Source organism: Lissotriton vulgaris, chromosome 8, assembly GCF_964263255.1.
Source record: "Lissotriton vulgaris chromosome 8, aLisVul1.2, whole genome shotgun sequence".
Taxonomy (NCBI): Eukaryota; Metazoa; Chordata; class Amphibia; order Caudata; family Salamandridae; genus Lissotriton; species Lissotriton vulgaris.
The window spans coordinates 1,254,266,345-1,254,292,404 of NC_141696.1; positions in this window are offsets into that span (position 1 = coordinate 1,254,266,345).

A 26,060-nucleotide genomic window follows, 5' to 3' on the forward strand; every position below is an offset into this window, starting at 1 on the left:
TCATTTCATGAAGGAGAAACTGCGTTGCCGAAATAGAACCATGCTGTCTGACAAAAGGGACAAGCATTGTTTCACCTGTGATAGTGTCTAGGTCTTTAGCCAATTTAGGCACAACTTCCCAACACTATAGGAAGTCACTACCCCTGGGTGGTCTATGTGTACATACTGTGGGTCAGGTCTATGGATACTAAACCATTCTGTGGTACCATTGAATCTTGAGTTACACTTGTTTGTGTCTATGGACTAAACCAACCAACCATTCCAATCAGGAGATGATGAATTGTATGATTGTGTACCATGTGTCCCTTCACTTGTTAGCGTGTCATTGAAAATACCCTTACTAGGTGTGGGTGAAGGGATGCTCAGTGTTTTCAGGTCTTTGATTTTTGCAAACCCATAACAGGTAGTCTGTTGCCGTGTTTTGTTCAGGAAAATCTATGGTATGAGGCAAGCTCTAAATAAAGCCTCAGTTCCCTGAACCTGCCATTCTTGTGTCCCCCAGAAGGATTTTGTATCTATGGTGTCTCTCCAGTAGTCAAAACCCTGTATAGACAGTTGGGAGATAAAAGGTGCTGAATATATCAGCTTTGTGTTTGTTAGCATCATTTTCTTCGCTGTTGCATTAGATTGTGCAAGTTTGTAGTAAAATGATTCTGGGTCGGATGTATTGAGCCCTGAAAAGTATGCGAACGTCTGTGTGAATGTAGCAGAACTACCTTTTGGTGGTGTTGGGCAATGTTCCCATTGATGGTACATGTTAGCAGTGTGTGGTACACTTGCTCTATTTAAACAATTATGACCATAATGCTGGTAACAAAACATGGAATCGTAGTCAGTGATATCCTCATACAATTCCCTGTAAGAAAATGCAGCAGATTGTTCTACATCTGTGAGCATAGTATTTACAGTCTCAATCTCTCAATCATCAGATAGTGTACTGGGGTCAATGAAATCATTTAAAGAAATTTTAAACAAATGTGGAATTTTCAAATATTCAGTGGGGCCATATACATCATAAGAAACTTTATCCAAACTATACCATCAGGCATTAGAATTGCTGTAATGCTCACCAGGGACAAGCCTCTTTGTTTACGATGTGATGACGTATGTGATTTCAGGACCAAGTTCACGGATTATACTGCAGAGCGTTCTGGGAGATAATATCCGTTCAGAAGGAGAAAAAAGACAGTCACTGGGCCAATACAAATTAACAGATATACTACCCCTATTGCAAACCAAATATGCACCCAAGGTGGCACTAAGTAAGTCTTTCTGAGCAAAAGATAGAATTGGCAAAATGTTTCTTTCTTTGAAGTGGGTGGTGTTTGATCAGGTTCACTCGGATCTGAAGAGAAATCATCGAAGTTGATGAAATAGCTAGATGCAGTTCAATATATCTTTGGTAGCTCCGCAGGTTTTGTAGAACTGGCAGATGTGTTGTTTGAAGGCACATTAATGTAGACATCATTGTTGGGCCGAATTGCAACTTGCATTGTTGTTCCTTCTAGATGTTTCTCAGTTTCAACTGGTGTGATTTGTACTCCATTGTTTGTTACTCATTCACATTGTGTAGTGGAGTCTTGAAATGTTATTAGTTTTGCCATCTGAACTTCCTGTATAGTAGCAAGAGGAGGTCTGCGGCTACTCAGAACCCCATGTGGCCTACTGTTGAGGATCGGCCACATGATGCAGTTTGATCATATCAATGGAGACAAATCTTTTTTGTTTTTTTGCAGGTAAGACGCCGAAGAAGTACTTTTCTTGTTCCCACAACTGCCAGGACAGGTACAGCTGTTCTGTAAGATGGCCTAAACTCTCTTCTGTCCACAGTCTTTTCCCTGACTAGGCCCCCAATCTTCGGACCCAGGCAGGTCTTGCTGGTTTCACTTCCCCAGTGGCGGTGCGTTTGACTTGCAAATTGCTTTGCAACGCTCAGAATTCATTGAGTTCCTGCAAAAAAGCCAAACGGTCATTCAGTTCAAATGGTTTCAAATGGTTTTGCATCCGCCACTGTGCTGGCACAATTGAGATCAGGTAGCTACATTCTTGTCCCAAACAAGGTTTCATAAGGGGTGCGACCTCCCAAGGATTTTCTTGGCATGTTGTTGAGTGCCCTGTGGACCAAATATGGGTGATTGACCCATGTACCACCCGCTCCTAATACTCTTGCTGTTAAGGATTGCTTTAAGTCCCAGTTTTTCCTCTCCACCACCGAATTTACCTCGGGATGGTAGGGGGAGGAGTACCGCAAGACCACGCCTATACCTTCCATGGCTTCCTTGTAAGCCCTAGAGCTAAACGCAAGACCATGGTCGGAATGTAACGTGCCAATTGCGTATGTCCCGATAAAGACTCGCAAATCCTTTATAACAGTTAAAGCGTCAGCTGAGCGTTGGGACAAAACCCATAGGAATCTAGAGCATGAATCCACTGCCACAAAGATATACTTGTAAGCTCCGTCTGAATTTAAAGGGCAGCAGTGGCCAAATAGACACATGCAAGAGGTCTGTCTGCCCTCAAGTTTGCCAAGCACTTCACTAAGAAGAGGCCAGTGCCACGGGATTGAGTGCTCAGTTAGACAAACAATTCTCTCAGTGACAACGAATAATGAGCTACACGCATGACTCTTGCTCTGTGACCTTCTTGGCGATGTGCAGTAACTTGGCTGTCAGGGTCTTCACCTTTACCTAATGGATCGACTCTCGATTATTTATCCCGGCCCCCCCATCTGTCTAACTCTATCTGCTGTAAGACCCTGGGTTGATTACTTCCCATTCGGCCACCCTGTCCATCACTGGCAGGGATGTTCGCCGAGTCTTCTCTACCCCAGGGATTATTCCCGAATTGGTTATTGTTTCGCTAATGGGATGTCAGGTGGATGGGAGGGCATGCTTTTCTCAGCTGTAGAAATGTGTTGGAGTGGGTTGTGGATGAAATTGGGATTTGATTTTCTCTATTGTTTACAGTTGCACTGTTTGTCCCCTTGTTCTTCAGCACGGTCAGCTAACTTGTGTACCCCCTCCTGTGGGAGGCCCATCCTCAGATCCCCTGCTGTCCGATCCCAACCCCTTGATACATGGAGATATGAAATCAACCATATGTCTCACTTGGCCCATACTAGGCCTCAACGATCAGAGTAAAGCTTGCTTAGCACACACATACCTTGCTAAACATCATGTAGATATCTGTTTCCTCCAAGAGCTCAACCTCACTGAGCCCTCTGCACCAGAATTATGTGCACAGTGGTGAGGAGAGACATACACTTCATTATATTCCAATTATGTATGGGGCATCGCTATACTTCTGGGTAAGGTTCTGCAGTGGCAAACGCAACTAGTACAATGGGCTGACAACGGATGCTACGTGCTGTTAGCCGGTACTCTATATAGACAGCCAGTGATATTAGCCGCTATCTACGGCCCCAACAATGGTGATCCAGACTTCTTCTCTGAGGTATGGTAGCTAATATCCAGGTTTGGCCCAAGGGCCATACTATGACGAGGGGATTTAAATGTATTACTGGACCGGTCAGGAAAATCTAGGAGCCCAGACCCTAACACAGCACTGACACTCAATACTGTCATCCGCTATAACTTCTACAGGATGCTATGCAACACACACATGGCGTGCAGGCACAGGGCACCTGTGTCATTCCAGGTCACAAAGCATGGTCTAGGATCGATTACTAGTTGACCTCTTGACACCCAGCTGATCCTCTCCCTGACCAACGACCCCGCCGCCGCCAGAGCCAACCTGCACGAAGGGATGAAAGAGGTAGCCGAGTGGATGACGACCAGCCGCCTGAAACTGAACTCGGACAAGACGGAGGTCCTCATCCTGGGCTCCTCACCCTCCGCCTGGGACGACTCCTGGTGGCCTCCCGCCCTGGGCACCGCACCCAAACCGACAGACCATGCACGCAACCTGGGCTTCATCCTGGACTCCTCCCTCTCCATGACCAGGCAAGTCAACAACGTTTCCTCGGCGTGCTTCAACATCCTACGCATGCTACGGAAGATCTTCTGGTGGATCCCCACCGAGACCAGGAAGACCGTCACCCAGGCCCTCGTCACTAGCCGACTGGACTACGGCAACGCCCTCTACGCCGGTACCACCGCCAAGCTCCAGAAGAGACTCCAGCGGATCCAGAACGCCTCAGCCAGACTCATCCTCGACATCCCACGAACCAGCCACATCTCCGGACATCTGAGAGACCTTCACTGGCTCTCCGTCAACAAAAGAATCACCTTCCGCCTCCTCACCCACGCACACAAAGCCCTACACGACCAAGGCCCGAGCTACCTCAACAGCCGAATGAACTTCTACGCTCCCAAACGCCACCTCCGATCAGCCAACCACGCCCTCGCCGCCGTCCCCCGCATCCGAAGAGCGACTACAGGAGGAAGGTCCTTCTCCTACCTGGCCGCCAAGACCTGGAACTCCCTCCCGACCGACCTGCGCCTGACCCAAGACCACCTCTCCTTCAGGAAGAAGCTGAAGACCTGGCTGTTCGAGCAGTAGCGGCACCCCCCCCCCACCCCCAGCGCCTTGAGACCCTACGGGTATGTATTGCGCTTTATAAATGTCATTGATTGATTGATTGATTGATTGCGACATCCAGACCTTGGTTACTAAAATATTAAACCTTCCCTGTACGCTTTCTGATCATGCCCCTGTATTGATGGAACTCCTGATCCCTCAGTTGGCACCCTGCACTTTCTCTTGACGCCTGCCCCCGGGGGCACTGTGGGATTCAGTTTTTTGTCAGGAAATCTGCAAGGAGATATCAGATTACTTCACACACTCGCTGACTCTCCCTTCACACTCTGGGAAGCCTTCAAGGTGGTTATTCATGGCGCATGTATTGCCAAGCAATCTGGCATCTTAAAAACGATATGAGGAAGACTTGTCCTGCTGGAACGGAAAATCCGAATCCCCGAACTGGAGCATTTCCATTCCAAAACTGTTGCCATCATGGCTCAAATTCAAGATAAGCCCACTGAATTCTCTGGTGAGGCCACTCGCGAAAACCACTACTGCGATTGAAAAATTACAGCCCGTCTTTAGGGTGAGGGCCATCATCCAGTTAATACTCTTGCTGGTTGCTGCACGGGCCACGGTCTTCCACATATATGGTAGAATTTCTAGATGACCAACATGTCCTCCAAATCTGTCCTAAAGCCATACTTGACACTATGACCTCCTTTTACGCCAACCTCTACACTGCTACCTCAGCTCACTCAGATAGTGACCTGAAGGCATACCTAGATGATATACAACTCATCTGGCTAGACCAAGCCCATCAGGATTATCTCGATTCCCCATCTCTCTAGAAGAGCTTACGAAGGTCACTTGCAGTCTACCAGGTGACAAAGCACTGGGCCTCGATGGTCTAACTACTGCATTCTATAAGGAGTACACATACACCATCCACTTTATATGCTAGCAATGTTTGAGGAATCCTTAGCGAATGGCGCTGTACCTCCATCCCTCCAGGAGGCAGTCATAGTGACACTCCTCAAGCCAGACAAGCCTGTGCAACATTGTGACTCTTACCGCCTGTTGTCTATGATCAACATAGACAACACAATCTTTGCTAAGATTTTGGCCAACTGTCTTCTCCCCCTGTTACCTAAGATGATAAGACCGGATCAATCAGTTTCATCCCAGGCTTCTCTACTTCCCATAATTTATACATCACTATTGGCCTATCTCCCTCCTCCCAGCTCTCTCTAAGGTACTAGAAAAACATGTTGCAATCTGCTGCACATGACTCTATCTGGCTTTAGGGTCGATTACAGCACGGAGATTACTCTGTTGAAAGTGACAGAGCATTTAAAGGAAAAGCTTGACCAGGGGGGCAGACCTGTCCTCATATTTATTATTTTATTTTATTTTATAAACTTATATGGCGCAAACAGCTACCCAAAAAGGGTTTCATACTACTAGAACTGTCGGCGGCGTTCGACACGGTCCCACATGAGAGACTCCTCTATGGATTAAAGAACACAGGTATTGGCGGTGCACCACTAGCATGGATAACATCTTTTTTGAAGAACAGAAACCAGGTAATATGGATGCCCCCTTTTTAATTCCCCAATACACGTCTGAATGTTGGAGTCTCTCAGGGCTCCAGCCTTAGCATGACCCTTTTTACTTTATACATGTCCCCTCTTGCACCCTTGACAGAGGCCAATGGTGCTAAGATAATATCATATGCTGAAGATGCGCAGCTGATCTTTACCTGCAACAAGGATGCAGACTTTGATGGGGCTAAAATCAGATCCTGCATCATGAGGGGTGTTAACAGGCTTAAGGCTAACCAGCTAAAATGCAACCCTGATAAATCAGAGATTGTCTTTTTTGGCTTGCCTTCTGTGAGCAATTGGAGTCAACGGTGACCTGTGGAGCGGTCCCCCTCCCTCTCAGCCCAAACCACTGTAAAAAAAACTTGCCATCCTCATAGATAGTGCTCTCTCTATGAGATCCCAAGTCAAGGCACTCGTGGGTATTTTCTTTGGCATGATTTGCATGTTAAAAAGTTCCCCCCGCTTCTCCCACCAGATACCAGGAAGACAGTGGTCCAGGCTCTGCTGACTTCTAGACTGGACTATGCTAATATCCTGTGCCTGTGTTTTCCGGGTTCCCTCCTCCAGCACCTACAAGTGGTTCAAAATTCCACAGCCAGGGTGATTCTTAGACTAAGCCCAGGAAGCAGATGGTCCCTCACCTTAATGCTCTACACTGGCTTCCAGTGAAAAAAAGGATTTAGTTTAAGGCCCTGGTGATATTCTTCAAAGCCCTCCAAGGCAAGGGGGCTAGCTATCTCAAAAAGCGTGCTAGCCGCTGTATACCAGCCAGACCCTTAAGATCTTCCTCCTCTGACCTCGCCTGCATCCACAAAGTACGCTTGACCTTGACCTGTATGGGGGGGGGAGATCTTTTGGGTTTTTGGGCGCTCATGCATAGAACCAACTACCTGTCACCCTGAGAGCAACAACTGATCTGACAGCTTTTAAGAAATACCTCAAACCCTGACTCTTTAAGACCTAGAAATGCCTCTGGGTCCTGTCATGCGTGAACCTCTAGCACTGGGATACTCTTGTTGAGTAGCTGTGTGCTTTATAAGATCCTTTCCTTTATTAATTCATACATTTTTGCAGTCAAGCACCATTTAGACCCTCGTGTTTCAGCCGTGGCAGAGTTACTTGATGCACCAAGGCTTTCAATTCACTAGAATGGCCTTATCTCTTTCCCTTACTAGGGTGAATTGGCCTTAGCTACCGATTCATTGGCCAGATAAAGCTCATCTATTCCCTTCCCACTGCACACGTACGGCTTTATGGCATGTTGTCTGACCCATTTTCAATCACCTGTGGGTCACGACAAGAGTGTCCACTGTCATCTTAGCGGCTGAACAACTTTACATGCACAAACCACAGGTAAACCTGGCCCCGTTGACTCATAACACCATCCTATTTGGCGGCTTCTCAAGTATACAAATGGACTGGTCAAAATAGATATTATTTTCCCTTACGGATGATACCTTGTTTTCCCTACTGAATACCCTTTCAAATGGGCATCCAAACTGGTCTGATATCTAGGGATATGGCTCAGACACATTCTTGACAAACTTCAGAGAGCTAACTATGGCCATGTTATGTCTTGACTTGAGGATAGAATCCCAATCTGGTCTTGTCTGCCGCTGTCTATCTCTGGGCAAATAGTGATAGCAAAAATGATCATCCTCCCTAAATTTCTATACCTCTTTGTCAACTTACCCATCCCTCTCACTTTATGCCGTTTGTGCTCCAACCTCATTACACTAACCTGGGAGGATAAACAACCAGCATCTCCTGGGAGATCCTAACTCTATTGCTTGCACGCCAGACCTGTCACTCTATGCATTCTGTGCCCAGGCATAATACTTGCACTACAGGCTCCACCGAAAACTTTCCAGCCTCACATGGCAATTGAGGCAGACTAGGTGGTGCCGTGGCCTTTCATCACAGCTCTCTTTTTTACCTTACAAGATATCTCGAACAGAGGTAGATACAGGGGTGCCCATGCACACGCCTGTTGCCGCAACCTCCAAACATTCTCCAACCTTTACCAGCAAGATCAATTCATGTCACCCTTTGAGGCCTCTGCTGCTTAACATCCAACACTGTTGGAAATGCTTTTATATCATCAGCTCCGGACTGCTTGCCGTGCACTGCATATCACATTTCTGTCCCCTCTGATGACATTTCCAGCTTATGAGTATATATTTACAAACACATCACCTCGCAGGCTAGTATCTCAACTTTACTCCAACATGCAGACCTCTGCACCAGTAGCCATCCCATCCGCTCACACAGCCTAGATGACAGACTCTATCCCACCCCTACCCAATGCACAATGATCCTACTGCTGTGACCAGATGACAACTCTCTCACCCAACTACAGGCTAAGATTGATAAACTTCAAATTTCTAAACCAACAGCACCGCACCATGCGCAACTACTTAAAATGTGGCTCACCAAAGATGCGCAAAATCTGAGATGCGCATCACCCCTAGCCTATCTTTTTACATCTGGCATGGGAAAGCCCCATGGTGCCGGAATACATGGGTCTTTTTTTGACTATACAAGCAATAACTGGTCACTGCTTACACCTCACCCCCTGGTGGCCCTCTTAGGCTACCTCCAAGATGTCGCGGTGTGCGACAGTCGACTTATTGTTGCTATGCTCCTCCTATAAGCTAAGCGCAGAGTGGCCATGCACTGGGGCCAGCGTCCTGCTCCCTCCATATAAACCTGGTTGTCAGATGTAACGTATTGTCAGGAGCAATTAACAAACTATTTGGAATTGAAACCTGCACAGTCATGCCCCAAAGACATTTGGGAACCGCTCCTCACCTACCTGTGCCACAGGGACTCCACCCTCCCTTCATCACAAGACACGAATCCTAATGGTTTTCCCCTCATGTTCCTCATATTCTGAATTCCCCATGTACCCACCACTGACTGCTGCAAGGAATCCCAGCCATTCACCACAGGCGACACAGAGACAGAGATTGACCAACTTGCCATTGCCCTACCCTTCTCTCTGGGGTTTGCATACAAGATCCACTCTGGGTGGACATGTCCTGTTGTTACTTCTTGATGGGGGGACATCTGGAAGGCTTCGCTTCTATTATTTATAATGTATCTTGTACCTATGTGATACTGTGCTCTCCCCCTTATCCCTTCCCTTCCCCTCTCTTTCTCTTCATCTCCCCCCTTTCCTACCTCTAACAATTATGTCAGTGTACTGTGTTTGCTTTATCTTAAATGCCAATAAAAACAAAAAACAGCAATTTGACAAAGGGGAGACCATGCAATAACTAGCTGGCGGTCCAATACAGACAAAGACCATTGCTGCACCCTCCGTTCCATAGCGAGACTCTGGGTCTCAAGAGTTGTCATCTGCGACAACCTTTGCTTCTCTTTGCCCCCTACATAACTCTTAATCATACCTCTAAGGGCAGGCTTTGCTGACTGCCCAACGTGTACCAGGGAAAGCCATCGAACCCTTGTTCAAAGTAGGAGTGGACCTCTGCTTTTGACAAAGTGTGAGCATTCCTTATCGTTAAAATACCAAAGGCCTTATTATGAATTTGGCGGTCCTCGTTGTAGGAGAGTAGGGTCTGCAATCCTATGATCACCCAGATTTTTCGCTTTTGTTTCACTGGTTTACGACTTTCTCTGGCTGTGGGCCTGCCAATCAGACCCACAGCCTGGCTGTTCTCTTTCTAAATTACGAGATGTACCCTAGGTGCATTTACCAATTGGTACTGGGCCACCTTATCAGACCCTGTAACCCAGGGCGTAGGTGTACCCAGGGCCGCCAGGGGCTGCAGCATGTATTATGCCACCCCTGGCTGGCCTCCTAAATTTGACACAACTGGCTGCATGACAGCTGGGGCAAAGTCGTGTAATCACCCTTTGCTTTAGATATAGTAGCCCTATATCTAACCCTCCAATGGACACCCGAGTTCCTATCAGTCACTCCTATGGCAGGCCTTGACAATCCTGAAGGCAGAGTGCATGGGCTCGTGTGAACTAAGCTCTGGCCCGAGCCGAGCCCGGTTGCAGCTTGCGGAATCAAGACCCAATGGCTGTTCCATGATAACGCGTACCATATCGGTAACTTCGGTGTCGCGTTATCAAGACATGTCGAGTAAGGTGTCATACGAATCGGGATGCTGCCCTCTCACCAACTCTGGCGACGAGGTTAGCATTCCGCCCTTCTAGAGGGACACGACATGTACGTAACTGTGAACCCCGGTTAAAGTTAACGAAAGCCTCAGCTCCACAAAATGGATGCTGCCACCACAGACACAAGTCTGACCTCCTGCTGCTGGGAGTCCTTCCAGCGAGGAGCACTTGGACAAAGGGTTTCCTGTCGAGGGCGGTGTTCGCACCGTCCCAGACAGGGTTTGTGTATTCTGGGTAGGTAGGGCTTTTGCGAGAAGGTGACTGCGGAGTGGCACCCCGGTGCTCACTACGCATCTGCCGGTTAGAACCAGTTCCAGGGGCGACAGCCCTGGCCTGGGGAAAGTCCGGCAGGGGAGAGGGGTGTAACTACCCCCCTTCCTGGTCCCACCCTTAGGGCAGGACCTAGTCATGTACCCACCCCTTTCTTTAGGATAAAGGCCGGAGCGGGGACCCTTCCAAATTAGATCATCTTTGAATCAAGAATACTTTCTACGAAAGGACTTCAAGACTCTTCTTAAGATTTCTCCCTTGTGACTAAGGAGTAGTCACCCTGCATCAGCGGGCACCATCTAAGAACTCTGCGGTTTGCTGTAAGTCCTTCCTCAAGGAATCCGACGGCCCAGCTCGACGAGAAACCGGCTTCCCTGGCACCTCTGACCTCTACCCACGTCATCAGCTCAGCTGTGATCTGTGGGTGCGACGAGACCTCGAGGGACCGGCCATCATCAGAACCTGCACGCTCTTAAAAACCAGCACGACCATCGAGGTAACTCTCTGGTGAGTGCTCTGGGGTCCGAGAAGCCCCGACCCTGAGCCGCTCTAGCACCGAAGTGCAGTCTCCCAGCATCTCCACGATCTGCGTGGGGCCCTTCTGCTCGCTGCTCAGCACGTTGTCTGGTCACTTGCCGTTGGCTTGTGCCCTTCTGTGACGACGACCAAGAATCAACACTGCCGGTCTGGTTGCTCCAGACTGGCCCCTGCTTCCATCTTTTGAGAAGCACCCCGGACCCTCCTGGTCCACCCAAGACGCCGACAGCGACATCCGTCGTGGGACAGCTCGCACCTCCACCGTGGTCGCCGACAACGCCTCCTGGTCCGTGAGACTGCAGAGCCTAGCGTCGCCCACTCACCTGGTCGAGGTGACGGCCAACTGGTGCCTTCCTGGTACCCTCTGACTACTGGCTAGTAGTACGAACTTGGTCCCCTCTGCTTTCAGGTTTCATCAATCTCTACGAACTATACACCACTGGTCGCCGGCCAGCAACTCCTTTTCTTCCGGCTCCTGGCTCGTCAGCGAAGACCCCGACGCCTGTAAGACTTGTGCAGCCGCAGCCCTCGTGGCTAGGTAACTCGGCATTTCGGTGCCTGCATAGCCTCCTTACTCTAGGGTCCCGAGTCCCTCGCTTCCGACTTGCCTTAACCTTTCCGTGTCCTCGGACACTTGTCTTTAAACTGTGCACTTGAAGTATTTGCTAAAGAGATTTGGTTTGTGCTTAGTACCCTGTCCTCATAAAGAGTACAGGGCTGTTGTGATTCTTAATAAATATACTGTTTATTTTCATAACACTTGTGTGGTGTCCTTTCACTGGGTGTTCAAGGGGTACATGTGTGGTAAACAGCTGGCTTAACGCGCCCTCTCGAGTCTTTAGCCTTAGACTGCTCGTATCCACGCTACTAGGATAGCTGGTCTATAGGTTGACTTACAACCAAACACCATAAGGGTCGTTGGAACGATACATAGCGGTCGCTAGAATATCGAACGTTGCATATCGGGCCAACTTCTCACATTGGTGAGCAGCGGTTGGGATTTGAGCTTGCTGTTGTTTTACCACACGTATCCTAAGAATATCTTGTTGAAAGATCGCACAAGTACTGTTAGTACATATAACTAAAGCTTAGAATACTCTGAGTTCTACTGAACCAGCTGTTGTAGCTCCTCAAGGCTTAGCACACCTTGGCTACAACTCTTAGCAAGGGAAAAGTAGGTAACACATAGTGTAGGTAGGTGCATCACTTACACCACACTAGAAGCAGTATGTCGGTCACAGGAGGAAACATCGAGTCTCCCCTGGTGTCAGTTGACCCTCCACAGGTCATCCCGTCAAGATATACTGCGCTTAACTTCCATGAGTTACGACAAGTATGTACCTCTAGGAAAATTAAGCAAGGGGCTAACCCCACCACCTCCTTTCTGATTGGTCTCCTAGAGACTTATGATGCCAGGAAGGCTGAGAAGCTTCTTAGCCCTTCTAATCCAGAAGGAGACATGCCTCCCCTCGAGGGAACCCGGGACGATCCTGACCTCATTCACCTCGCAACCGAGAACGGGGATGTGGAGGAGGATGAGGATGAGGATCTCTCTGGGGACGAGGCAGATAAGGGACAGGTAGAAGTCGTCAGACTAACACGGTCCAACTTAAGCAGACACGATAGTGGTACTGGGGGAACCCCGGCGCTACTGTCGGTTCCGCTTAACATGGGGAATGGACGAGCCAGATCTCTATCAAGAGGCTCTGGCAGATCCCTTCATACCAACGGCTCTCACAACTCTTCTCAAAGAGGGATGACGTCCCCTCAGAGGAGAGTGTACGAAGTGAAGGAAAGGGCAGCTAATCTGCGGATCGAAAGGGAAGAACTTGCCCTGGCCAAGGAAAAGCTTGCTTTTGCTAGAGAGCAACAGTTAAGTGGGGCAGTCCCCACTGGTGGCAGCAATGTACCTAGTAATAGGGAAAAGAGTTTCGATACGAAGCACCTTGGGAAGATAGTGCCCCCCTTTAAACAAGGGGACGACATCCACAAATGGATTACTGCTTTGGAGAGGGCTTGCACTGTGCAAGGCGTTCCCCAGAGTCAGTGGGCAGCTATCTTGTGGCTCTCCTTTGAAGGTAAAGGAAGAGACAAGCTCCTCACCACAAGGGTAGAGGACGCTAACAATTACCAAGTCTTGAAGAATACACTCGTTGAAGGGTTCGGCCTAACCACTGAGCAGTACAGGGTGCTGTTCAGGGATACCCAGAAAACGCAGTCTCAAGATTGGTCTGATTTTGTCGATTGTGCCACTAAGGCTTTTGAGGGCTGGTTGCTGGGCAGTAAGGTTACTGATTACAAAGGATTGTATAATTTGATGATGAGAGAACAAATTTTAAACAATTGTCAGAACCAGTTGTTGCATCAGCACCTTGTCGACTCGGATCTGACCTCTCCTCAAGAATTGGGGCAGAAGGCAGACAAATGGGTTCGTACGAGAGTTAAACAGAACCAGGGCCAGAATCAAGGTGGTCAGAAGAAAGCAGACCAGAAGGGTAAAGATTCTAAGGGGGAACAAAATGACCAGAAGTCTTCGACAGGTCCCCAACAACCCAAAGAGGGTGGGGGTCAGGCTCCCCAAAAGAAGAAAGAAGGCCAATCCAAACGATGGTGCCAGTACTGTAAAAGTAAATCTCACTGGTTTAGTGAGTGCACCAAGAAAGGAGGAGGGCAGACTCCTGCCACTGCAGCCCCTAAGGCACCTGTGCCCCCTAGTACAGTCAGCAGTGGTAGTGCGCCTCCCAAGGGTTTAGTAGGGTTAACCCTGGGTTCTGAGGGGCGTGACAACTTAGTTGGCACACTCACTCAGGCTGTCCTTGTCAGTACAGGGGACGTGGACGTGTCCCCTGACGTAAGCCCCAATACTTTGGGCAAATACCGACAGACGCCTTTTATAAATGGAAAGATGGCTCAGGCCTATAGGGACACTTGTGCCAGCGTCACCATGGTGACGCCTAACTTTGTGGACCCTGGACAGATCATGCCAGGTACAGAATTCCTGGTGACCAATGCAAGCAATGTCACTACCAATCACAGTATGGCAATTGTAGCTTTCTCCTGGGGAGGGGTAACTGGCCAAAAGAAGGTTGTAGTTAGTCCAGACCTCCCAGTGGATTGTTTGTTGGGCAATGATTTGGAGTCGTCACAATGGTCAGAAGTGGAGCACCGGACTCACATGGAAATGTTAGGTTTGCCAGCACATGTGTTCGCTGTGACTAGGTCACAGGTCAGGAAATGCCCCACTGAACAGGTGCTGGATCCTGGAACAACGGACCAGACACCTCCCAAGAAAAAGAGCAGTAGGGTTAAGGCTGCGCCTTCCCCCTTGCCCCAGGTCGAGGATCAAGTCTCAGAGGAGGCTGACCTACAGGAATTGAGGGAAACTGAGCCGAGAGAGTTCGAACTTGATCAAGTTGAATTCTTGGGCTCAGGGGGACCCTCAAGGGAAGACCTGGGGAAGGACCAGTTAGACTGCCCTTCTCTTGAACCCCTCAGACAGCAGGCTGCTGCTGAGGCTGCTGGGAACGCCACAGGTACCCACAAGGTATACTGGGAAGATGGACTCCTGTACACTGAGTCAAGAGACCCCAAGCCTGGCATGACCATAAGCATGGGCGAATTTTGCGGATCTCGCGTTCGCGAATTTGCAGATTTTTGAACTCGCAATCCGCAAAATCCGCGAATTCTTGCGAATTTGCGGATTTTTTTTTTTTTGTGTTCGCAAGGATTTCTGCCAGTTCGCGAGGGTTTCGTACCAGTTCGCAATTGCGAACTTACATTTCGTCGCGCAACGGTCGCGAATTATGTTGTTTCTACGTCTGGTTCATCATCACAGGTTCCCAGCACCCTCTGTTTCACCACTGCAACCCTCTGTTACATCAATGCCACCCTCTGGTTCATCATTACTGTAGATTATGGGGGGGAAAAGCAAGCACACCATCCCTGCTTCAACTCAGATGAATTAATTTGGGGTTAGTTTATTAATGTGTCACTGTTTTAAAATTCCAGTCTGGCACCTGCTTCCTTATCTGTAATTTTGCTTTCTGTTGCAGTGCATTTTTTTTCCCCAGGACCTTCTTTGTGGCCTACTTGTAGCTATTGTATGAGCCTGCTGTGAGGGTCAGAGCAGGGTCATACAATTGTTGCAACTAGCAACTGAATTCTGGAGGGGCCCCAGTCAGGAAGCACTACCGGGAATTGTTACTAATGATGAGTTTGAACTCTTGCCCCTGCCGAGTGCTTTCACTTTTGAAAAACTCGTTTTTCTGCAATTTCGCGGGGTTCGCGGGGTGCGAACACGCGCAAGATCGGATTCGGAAGCCGCAAATTCGTGCGAATATGCAATTTGTTTTTTTTGCAGCGTGTTAGTTGGCAAGGTTTTGTGCGTTTTTGCGAGCCGCTCGTAGCGCAAGACGCGAAGTTACCCTCGCGGTCGTGCAAGGGCGCAGCCATCTTGTTTGCCTGACGTATTTCCGTTTCCGGGCGCGAAGTGTAATCTCGCAAAGTCCGCGGTTTGCCAGTACAGTCTCGCGCGTGTTCGCAAGGAAAATCTCGCGCGAACTTACCCGCGCGGTCGTGAACGGGCGCGGCCATCTTGTTTCTCATTCATTGCTATGGTTCTGGGCATGGTCTTTGTATCCTCTGTCAATCTCTGCCATCCTTTGCTTGTTTGAAGTTTTTTTTTATCTATTTTACTTATTATCTATCCCTCTATTTTTCTAGCCCTATATTTTTGTGTTTACTGCTACTTTTGGTTAATTTTAAACTACTTTTGTAAACTCTTTTCTTTTCTTCTCTTCCCTATTCTATTTTCTTTATTCCTTTCCGCCCAGACCATGGTGAAGGGAGCCGGGAAGCATCCCGAGAAGGGGAAGGGTCCCGCACCCCGTGTCCGGCTCCCGTGCGGGCGTTTGAGGGGGGAGCTAGTGATGCCACGGGAGATCTTTACCCCGGAGGAGGTGGGCCAACTCATTTTTTATGTTCAGCGCCGCCTCCCCAGGACCATCATGGGAGGCGGCAAGATCAGTGCCGGGTACGGGGCCCGGGAGCGCCGGAAGCGGTGGGAGAAGGTGTGCCAGGCCATTTACCACCACTCTCGGGTCTGGCGCACCTACAACCAGGCCACCCACCGCTGGACGGATGTCCTGACCCGTGAGCGAGATCTGCTCGACCTCCTTGGCCTTGAGATCCCCGGGCTTGGTGAGTAGTAGTAGCTATGTCTTTACTACTATGTTTTCTCCTGCTGTGTTATTATATTGCAAATTTTTGTTTTTTTTACAAGAGCAATAATGCTGCTCATTACATTGTAGGTACATTTTATTTCAAAATCTTCTGTGCATTTCAGGTACACTGCTCTCCTTCTCAGTAGTGTTGCTACTATGCTTATTTGTTTTAGATTTTGTGTTCATTTCATTGGCCTGTGAAATTATGTATGAGTGTAGTTGAAAGAACTGCGCAATGCTACACACTAAGGTTCAGATTTTTAATTACCGGCGCATCCCTGCAAAGTTGCAGGGATGCGCCAGTAATTGTGCGTCACGCCACCATCACCCATGGTGCGCCGTATTACAATGCGGCGCGCCATGGGCCCAAAACGTCACCAAAGCGTTACGCATCTGTGCCGTAAAGGTGGCGCATTGCTGGAGTTGCGTCGCAACGATGGTGCAGCTCCATCAATTCTCTGGGGTGCCCTATCTCCCCAATGCTGCGTCAAGCCGTACGTCTGCTTCAAGCAGGCGCAGGGTTTGAGTCACGCATCATTGTCCTCAAAGTGACTGATTGAAATCTTGTAGATTTCCCTCAGCCACTTTTAGGATGCGTTCCTGCGCAGGAACGCCCTCCCTTGCGCCGGAACACCCCTATTGGCGCAGGGCTTTACAACGTGATGCATCTCCCAGATGCGTCACGTTGTTAATATACGCCGCACCATTGCGCCTCTTATGTGCTGTCGCTGCGTCACAAAAGTCACGCAACAATGGAGCAAAAGAGCCGCAAGGGCCTTATAAATCAGCCCCTACAGACTCAAGTCCAGTCCTTCCTTTGTACACATGGCGATAAGAAGAAATAGTGGTGGTGGATTAATAGTTTGAGTATTTTAATGACTGGTGAATGTAGTAGGAAACTTTAGTGTTGTCGCTGATCTTCAATCACAATGGACTTTGGCTGTCACTTTGCGTGCTGCGGACTGCTGCCTGCCAATCCTAGGCAAACCTTTTTAGTACTTTGTTTAGTGAGTTACATAGGGTAGTTTCCAATTCGACGGTCCGCAAATCAAGCAATACTAAAGTAATGACGTAGTCGACCACATGAGATTGGTCAATAATATATCCCGTGGAGTCGTTCCCTATTTGCTATTTCGCAAAAATATTTTGTTACTTTGTTAGTTCTTTTTTAAATGTTTGATTTGGTTGAGAAATAAATATCATCCATGTTTTCTGTTTTTCTTTCTTTCATGTTGTACATCAGCTTCCCCCAGGGGCAAGAGGAGGACACAGGAGGAGGAGGAGGAGGACGGTGCTGTTGTCGATGCAGGCCAGGACCGGGCAGTCGAGGGCTCCTTTGCTGGCCCCAGTAAGTTTTAATTTTAATATAGAGTACTTATTTTTTCCTAGCGTTCCTCATTCGATTTTTTCTAAATCGTCTTTGATCTTCTTGTAGACAGGATCTAAATTCTTATCCCTATGACTCCGTGTGGTATTACTAGATTATTCTTATTAGTCTGTCTGTGTAGCTAACTAAGATTGCACATTTGGCATTTCCATTGGACTCCCATTCTAGTCAGCAATAGCTCTATGCACTGAGTGTAGTCCTCTGGGATTGTCCATATTGTCTTTTCAAGTATTCTAAATGTTTATGCTTTGACCATTGCCAACAATAAAAAGGTGAATGACCACCACCAAGAAATAATAAGATACTACTTTACTTTTGGTTTGGATAGGACAATCCATTCTACTACTGTTGCAGGGACAAATCTGCACAAACAGAACTATGGACACTAAATAATGCATCGCTTAGCTTATCAATTATAATAGGTGCTGTAACTGTTAGACTTTCCACATACCTCAGTGATAACAGACTTTGTAGTTGAACCCCGGCCCCAATCTCCTTACTGACTAGATAGTGTGGCAGAGTCATTTAGCTCCCAAAGTCACCGATGGCAGAGGCACGGACTCATGCTTGCAAAAATTCGAAAACCTTTAGCTCATCCACTCTAGTCTGGAGGACCAAAAACCACAGACTCTATTTAAGTTTAAAAGCTTTATTAAAAGTAAACACATTTATTAAATTCAAGTTTGTCATAAAAGTGAACGTGTAACTGAAAATGGAAAAGTGCTTAGTGCTGACGATTAATTGGACACATTTCTTGTGGTCGAGCCGAGCTCTCACCTGGTTTGAACTTGATCCTGCTCGTGTTCTTAGAAGTCAAGGTTCTGTCTGTTAGGAGAAAAAGTGGTGCGTGTTAAAAAGTAAAAAGCAAACATTCATCAGTTGTGCCAAAAAGTGCAGCAAGACAACAGCCTTCCCTGGAAAAAGGGACCTTTTTACTCTAGAGTACACAGTCAAAAATTATTAAATTGTACACTTTTTTTCACATTTCTTTCTTCCTCCTAGACCAAATATTATATAGTAGTGAGTGGTGTATTCTAACATTATTAAATGTACTTTGTAGGTGGAACATCTGGAGACGGGGCCAGCGCGGAGGTGGTGGCATTGGACGAGGAGGACAACTCTGGGGAGGAGGCGGTGCAAGTGCCGGAAAAGGACATGCCTGTGAGGGTTCACACGGTGGTGGCGGGCAGAGGTAAGCTATACATTCCTTAGTCATTGAGATTGAAGACTGCAGAGTGTGCTTTCTGCACGGGTGTATTATAAAAAAAGCAGGTAGTAGCCTCCTCTAAATGTACTTCGACTTAGCTGTGAAGTTTTTGGCGAGAAGAATCCCAATCAGATCTGAGGTGAACTTGATGGATGGGATGAACGAAAAGCGAAAGAAGGGTGTAAGTAAGTGTGGAAGCACGAGAAATGTAATGATGACTGGCAAAGAAGAATGATATGTGTTTGCTTGGTCCCCGAGGTGGCTGGGAAGGTAAGAAAATGGTATGGTGCATGGCTGGGTGAATGATGAAGCAAGGATGGGTGGAAGGAGAACAGCCTGGGTGGGTGAGACAGAAACTGTATGTGTGCAATATACTTTGAATGGATGGATGCCTGGATCATTCATGGTACTATCTGACTCTTAGATAGCATATGTGAATCTAGAGAGAGTAGACGGTCACTGGATGAACTAAGTGTTACTTTGAAGAGCATGTAACACCGCACCCGCACGTCCGTTCCAGTGTAGGAAAGGCAAGGAAAAGAAGTTGTAACGTTGTCCAAAGACTACCATGAATAGTAGCAGTAGTTTGTATTGCAACTGCAAGCACAGCATATATCCAGTTATTACGGTGGGCACTCCCTACCTCCCTTAATAACTTTAGTTTAGTAGTAGTACGTCATTCATGTGTGGGGGTATCACTGTTCACTCAATAATAAGCAAAGCACCTAAAGTCATCCCATATGTCATCAAATACATCCCATGTGAAGTGATAGATAATCAGATAATTTAGCTTCTTCATTTTCCTTTTCTAATACTCATTTGCACTGTAGGGTGAAAGCTAAATTAATTAAGCAGTAGCCCTTTTAACAGAGTATTCTCAGTGCCACCCGTAATAGAAAAGTAAGAGCTTCACCACCTGCATGTACTGGACCGGTACAGTAACGCAAGTCTGTCTCACTCACCATGGTGTGCGTCTGTTTTTCTCGGGTGCAAGTTCACTGCGCTGGCATTATGCCGGCTTGCATAAGATAACGTACCAATTGTCCTAAACAAGAGAGAAGAAGAAGAATAAGAGTGGTGTACTGTCATAGTCGACTGTAATAGAAGTCCATAGTGCTCGTAGAATTTGTTCCTTAAACTCCCACTAATGTTAGAGCAAGGATGAAGAAGTCGGAGGTTACATAGATACTGTCCTCAATAGTTATGCACTGTGCTTTCAATTTGCTACTTGTACTGTGACAACTTTCTGCTCAATCATTTTGTGTTAATCTTAAGGAGCATTGGTTACAGACTATGTCTTTCTTTTTTCATGTAGTTGCTCCTTCCAAATCCAAGACACCATCAAGGAGGAAGGAGCAGGCTCGAATGGCCCGGCAACGGAGGCTGGATGCCACTGTTGCTGAATATCGGCGGCTGGTGGCCCTGGAGGAGGAGGAGACGCAGTCTGGAACAACAACAACGTCCACTGGGACAGCTGCCTCCTCCTCCGTGCGGGCTGCCAGCCAGCGCAGTGCTCCAGCGGTACGGAGCCGGGCTACCAAAGCCAAACGCCACCGCCCAGCAGCAAAGAAAGCAGCTGCCCCTCACAGGAATTGCAAGGCACACCGGCGCCGCTTATCCCTCAGACTGTCCTACCTGGAGCAGGAGGTCCATAATTATAAGAACGTGGTGGAGGGCCTCCGCTTCGAACTTGCCACCCTCCGCAAGGAGCATGATGCCCTGGCTGCTAATTCCAACAGCACCCTGCCATAGTGTCCCTTGCCCCTTTTTTAGAGACTTTTGGGGGGTGGGAATTGGGAGTTGTGATTTTTGGGGACTTTTGAAGGACAATCGTTGGGGTTAGGGAGGGTCTTGCGGGAGATTCTTTTGTTAGGGCTATAAAAATATACTTTTTGAAACTTTATCTGACCATACCTGTTTTTTACTGCTTTTGAGTCTGGTGGGTGGGGGTTTAACATAACAGTAAGTTTGTTTTCCTGAATAGTCCTAGGACTTTAGTAGTACTACCGTCAATCAAATCTCTCGTCTCTCCTAATACTCCATTATACTACCTCCAACCAAACGCCTATCTTACCTGTAATTTCTGTTTGCAAGTAGGGCTAGGCCCAGGGCTGGCTCCACGGGAAACAGCAAATAAGGTTGGCAATCCTGGGCGGATAAAATTTCCTCATAGCGGTGGTACTAGTGGTGTGACACAGTGGCAGTTGCTTGCCTATGAAAAAAAGAAAATGAAATCTGGTTTGTGCTCCTGAGCAATACAAAGGTACAATACAGAATATAGCAGGTGACAGAAGTACACTAGAACAGTGCCACGTTGTAGCCTAACAAATGTTAAAGTATAACTAATTCGGTTGAAGTTCTTTGACATTAGCCATGGGTCTTTGTCAAGCAGAGTAAGAATATATCATCGGATTTCTTCACCAGCCTGTTGCTATCACCTTATCCTCCCCAGCAAGTGTGTGGATTTATTGCTGTAATTTAGTCACACATCAATCAAAACCACACAGCCCGGGGGAAGAGGGTTAGGGTTTGAAAAATGGATGGGTACGGGGGTTTTTGGGAAAGGTTTTGGGAGACAAGAAAAAGTAGCACAGCATGGACGAACAATTGTGAACATAAACAAATCTTTGGGTACAAACCTATCCATCAATCTTTGAAAGTGCATACACTACTGTAACTGCATGCATGTCAGTTAAAAGTAATTAGTACTTTCGACAACTGTGGAAGAAAGAATGCGACAGTACAGGGCGTGGGTGGAAATATTGATAACTATATTCAACATAAGGTCTCTGTAGCCAGATACCTGAGAGCCTTGCTGGTCACTATAAATCCATTCACAACAACACTCAATGGGGTTGGTCTGGAAGGTGTCAGGTTTACTCCCCGTGATCCAGTCGATGCAAATATGGTTCCACTTCCAAATGTCACCAACACCCAGAAGTGTAAACACAGGGTGTTCGAGGCATTAGGCGGGGGAGAAAAATAACAAACTAAAATAAAAAATGTGGGATGGGTAAAGGTAGGGTCAGCAGGGAAAGGATACCTGTAACAGAAGACAAGACAGGCATCAGTGAAGTGCTGTCCTAACATACAAGGGTACTCTCATATAGTCTCACTAAATAGTCTGCAAGTCTCCCGCCTACTCATGGGAAATGTAGTTTCATAGTACGGTAGGCGCTTAGGGGCTGCGTAACCTGACAGAAGGTATAGTAGATAGAAAAGGAGAAATTGCTTTTTTTCTAGGTGTCCCCTCACTCACCAGGGTTGCCCCTTGGTGACATGCTTCATCATTGGGGCCATCCCAGTCCTCTACGGCCTGGGGCGTGCTGCGACTTGCGAATTACGTAGGAGCACTTACAAATGACTATGTGTGGTGCAGATGTGATAGTGGAGTGGACTAAGTGATGTGTTAAGGGATCAATGTAGAAGCAGAGAGAGAGCCAAGAAATGCAGTCACAGTCAGAGAAAAAGGCAAGGGATACTGTATCTATGTGGTTGTAGTGGTCCTGTTGGAAGTGGTAAGTAAGTTGCCCGCAGAAAAAAAATCCTCCTATTAGCGGCACTCCTCCATTGCAGCCGACGCTTCGTCCATCGATGTTGGTCACCAGAAGACACCCTGTCCACTGCCTGCCTGATGCTGAATTGTGGCTCGCTACTGTGAAGCCTGACTCCATCCTTTTTTCCCCATTGCAGAGACTGAAACCCGGCCTGTAATTATTCAACGAAAAACAGGAAGTGATATAATATTACAACACCACTGATAAATAAATATAAGGCATGTAGGCTGTGGAGTGCAAAAAGTCACAATTTGTTTTTCCTAGTAGACAGTACAATGTTTTTGAAAGTGCGTACTCTGAGTCACCTTTTGAAGGATGTATGGGCAAATTAATGTATCGGATCTTGCCCCTCAAGCTAGGTGTACTGTAAACTGTGTTTTAGAACAAAATTAGATCTTCCTAGCAGTGCTCCCACCCAGACCCTTACTAAAGCCAGTCGCAAAAATGTAGAAGACCCCCAATCAAATCTCAAAAAACGAGGCCTAGCAGAAAACTGGTGACAAAACTTACTTTGAAAGTAAAAGTAGGCCGAAGTACCCTAATTACCCATTACCCACCGTGGATTGCATTCAAACCACTTGCAAGCAACCAAGCAAAAGTAGCCATAGCCAGCATCGCTCCAAGACTCGAAATCCCCCCCACTCAAACACATGCAATAGAAATACTGCTAACCCTAACGAACCCTAAGTTAAGAATAGTGGCAAAGGCTTTCTTTAACTATGCCAAATCCCCCCTTTCCCACCATGGATTTTCTTCAAATGACTTGCAACCAAAATTACACATTCTCACGAGTGCTCTAAGACCCCAGAACTCAGTTTGAAAAATCTAGAACACCCCGAAACACATGCAATCCTGCTGCTAGGGCTAACCCTAACGAACCCTAAGTTACAAAAAGTGCCAAAACTAAAGGCTTTTCCGCGCGGATTTTGTCCCAACCACTTCTACCCGGTATTAGACCTTCCCAGGAATGCCCCAAGACCCGGCAACCCACCCGCCAAGAAGCGTAACACCCCCAAACAGGCCAAAAGCAAAATCTCATACTTGCAATATTTCTGGGCCTTCGGTCCAAACGCGCTGCGTAGCTAGGCCATAAGTCGGGGTTGGCACGACGGATTTCCTGAAAAGCAAATGCAATCAAGATTAGAGTGTCCCAGCAGTGCTCCCAGACCACGAAACTCACCCGCAAACAGACGGAACCCCCCCTAAGAGCACCTCAAAGGCAAGCAAGTCATCAAAAACACAAAAAAAATTCCGCCTGGGATTTGGTCCAAAACACTTTTATCCGGTATTAGAGCTTCCCAGCAATGGCCCCAGAGCCGTCAACCCAGGAGAAAACGAGTAGAAGACCCCCAAACAGCCAAAGAGCAAAAGTACAAAAATGGGGACTTAGTCACTTTTTCACAAATTTCCCAAATCACTCCGCGCGCGCTCTGCAGCTAGGCCCTAAGTCCCCTCAGCCACCATGGATTTGCTTCAAACCTCTTGCAAAGTAAAGTATATATAGCCAGCAGTGCTCCCACACCACGAAACTCACCCGCAAACACCAGGAAGCCCCCCAAACAGGCCCCCGAAAACGCTACATAGAGCAAAATGTCAGAAATAGCCCAAAAAAAAATCGGCCTGGATTTTGTCCCAACCACTTCTACCCGGTATTAGACCTTCCCAGGAATGCCCCAAGACCCGGCAACCCACCCGCCAAGAAGCATAACACCCCCAAACAGGCCAAAAGCAAAATCTCATACTTGCAATATTTCTGGGCCTTCGGTCCAAACGCGCTGCGTAGCTAGGCCATAAGTCGGGGTTGGCACGACGGATTTCCTGAAAAGCAAATGCAATCAAGATTAGAGTGTCCCAGCAGTGCTCCCAGACCACGAAACTCACCCGCAAACACCAGGAAGCCCCCCAAACAGGCCCCCGAAAACGCTACATAGAGCAAAATGTCTGAAATAGCCCAAAAAAAATCGGCCTGGATTTTGTCCCAACCACTTCTACCCGGTATTAGACCTTCCCAGGAATGCCCCAAGACCCGGCAACCCACCCGCCAAGAAGCATAACACCCCCAAACAGGCCAAAAGCAAAATCTCATACTTGCAATATTTCTGGGCCTTCGGTCCAAACGCGCTGCGTAGCTAGGCCATAAGTCGGGGTTGGCACGACGGATTTCCTGAAAAGCAAATGCAATCAAGATTAGAGTGTCCCAGCAGTGCTCCCAGACCACGAAACTCACCCGCAAACACCAGGAAGCCCCCCAAACAGGCCCCCGAAAACGCTACATAGAGCAAAATGTCTGAAATAGCCCAAAAAAAATCGGCCTGGATTTTGTCCCAACCACTTCTACCCGGTATTAGACCTTCCCAGGAATGCCCCAAGACCCGGCAACCCACCCGCCAAGAAGCATAACACCCCCAAACAGGCCAAAAGCAAACTCTCATACTTGCAATATTTCTGGGCCTTCGGTCCAAACGCGCTGCGTAGCTGGGCCATAAGTCGGGGTTGGCACGACGGATTTCCTGAAAAGCAAATGCAATCAAGATTAGAGTGTCCCAGCAGTGCTCCCAGACCACGAAACTCACCCGCAAACACCAGGAAGCCCCCCAAACAGGCCCCCGAAAACGCTACATAGAGCAAAATGTCAGAAATAGCCCAAAAGAAAATCGGCCTGGATTTTGTCCCAACCACTTCTACCCGGTATTAGACCTTCCCAGGAATGCCCCAAGACCCGGCAACCCACCCGCCAAGAAGTATAACACCCCCAAACAGGCCAAAAGCAAACTCTCATACTTGCAATATTTCTGGGCCTTCGGTCCAAACGCGCTGCGTAGCTGGGCCATAAGTCGGGGTTGGCACGACGGATTTCCTGAAAAGCAAATGCAATCAAGATTAGAGTGTCCCAGCAGTGCTCCCAGACCACGAAACTCACCCGCAAACACCAGGAAGCCCCCCAAACAGGCCCCCGAAAACGCTACATAGAGCAAAATGTCAGAAATAGCCCAAAAAAAAATCGGCCTGGATTTAGGCCCAACCACTTCTACCCGGTATTAGACCTTCCCAGGAATGCCCCAAGACCCGGCAACCCACCCGCCAAGAAGTATAACACCCCCAAACAGGCCAAAAGCAAACTCTCATACTTGCAATATTTCTGGGCCTTCGGTCCAAACGCGCTGCGTAGCTGGGCCATAAGTCGGGGTTGGCACGACGGATTTCCTGAAAAGCAAATGCAATCAAGATTAGAGTGTCCCAGCAATGCTCTCAGACCATGAAACTCACCCACAAACAGACGGAACCCCCTCTAAGAGCACCTCAAAGGCAAGCAAGTCATCAAAAACACAAAAAAATTTCCGCCTCGGATTTGGCACAAACCACTTTTAGTGCTTCCCAGCAATGGCCCCAGACCCGTCAACTCACCTGCAAAGAGGTAGAACAACACCCCCACAAGTGCTGAGTCTTTCTTCATTGGGCGTAAACCAGCCCTCTGCTTTGATGGAAATAGGAGTCTGGAGGAGGAGGATAGAGGAGCATGTTCTTCTGAACTTGTGAACCTGAGGAATGCAGACTGCGGCACCTTCAAATAAATTAGCAAACAAGTGAAGACAGTTCTGCTGATGGGCTTGTCTTTGTGATTATCTGATTAAAGTTTGA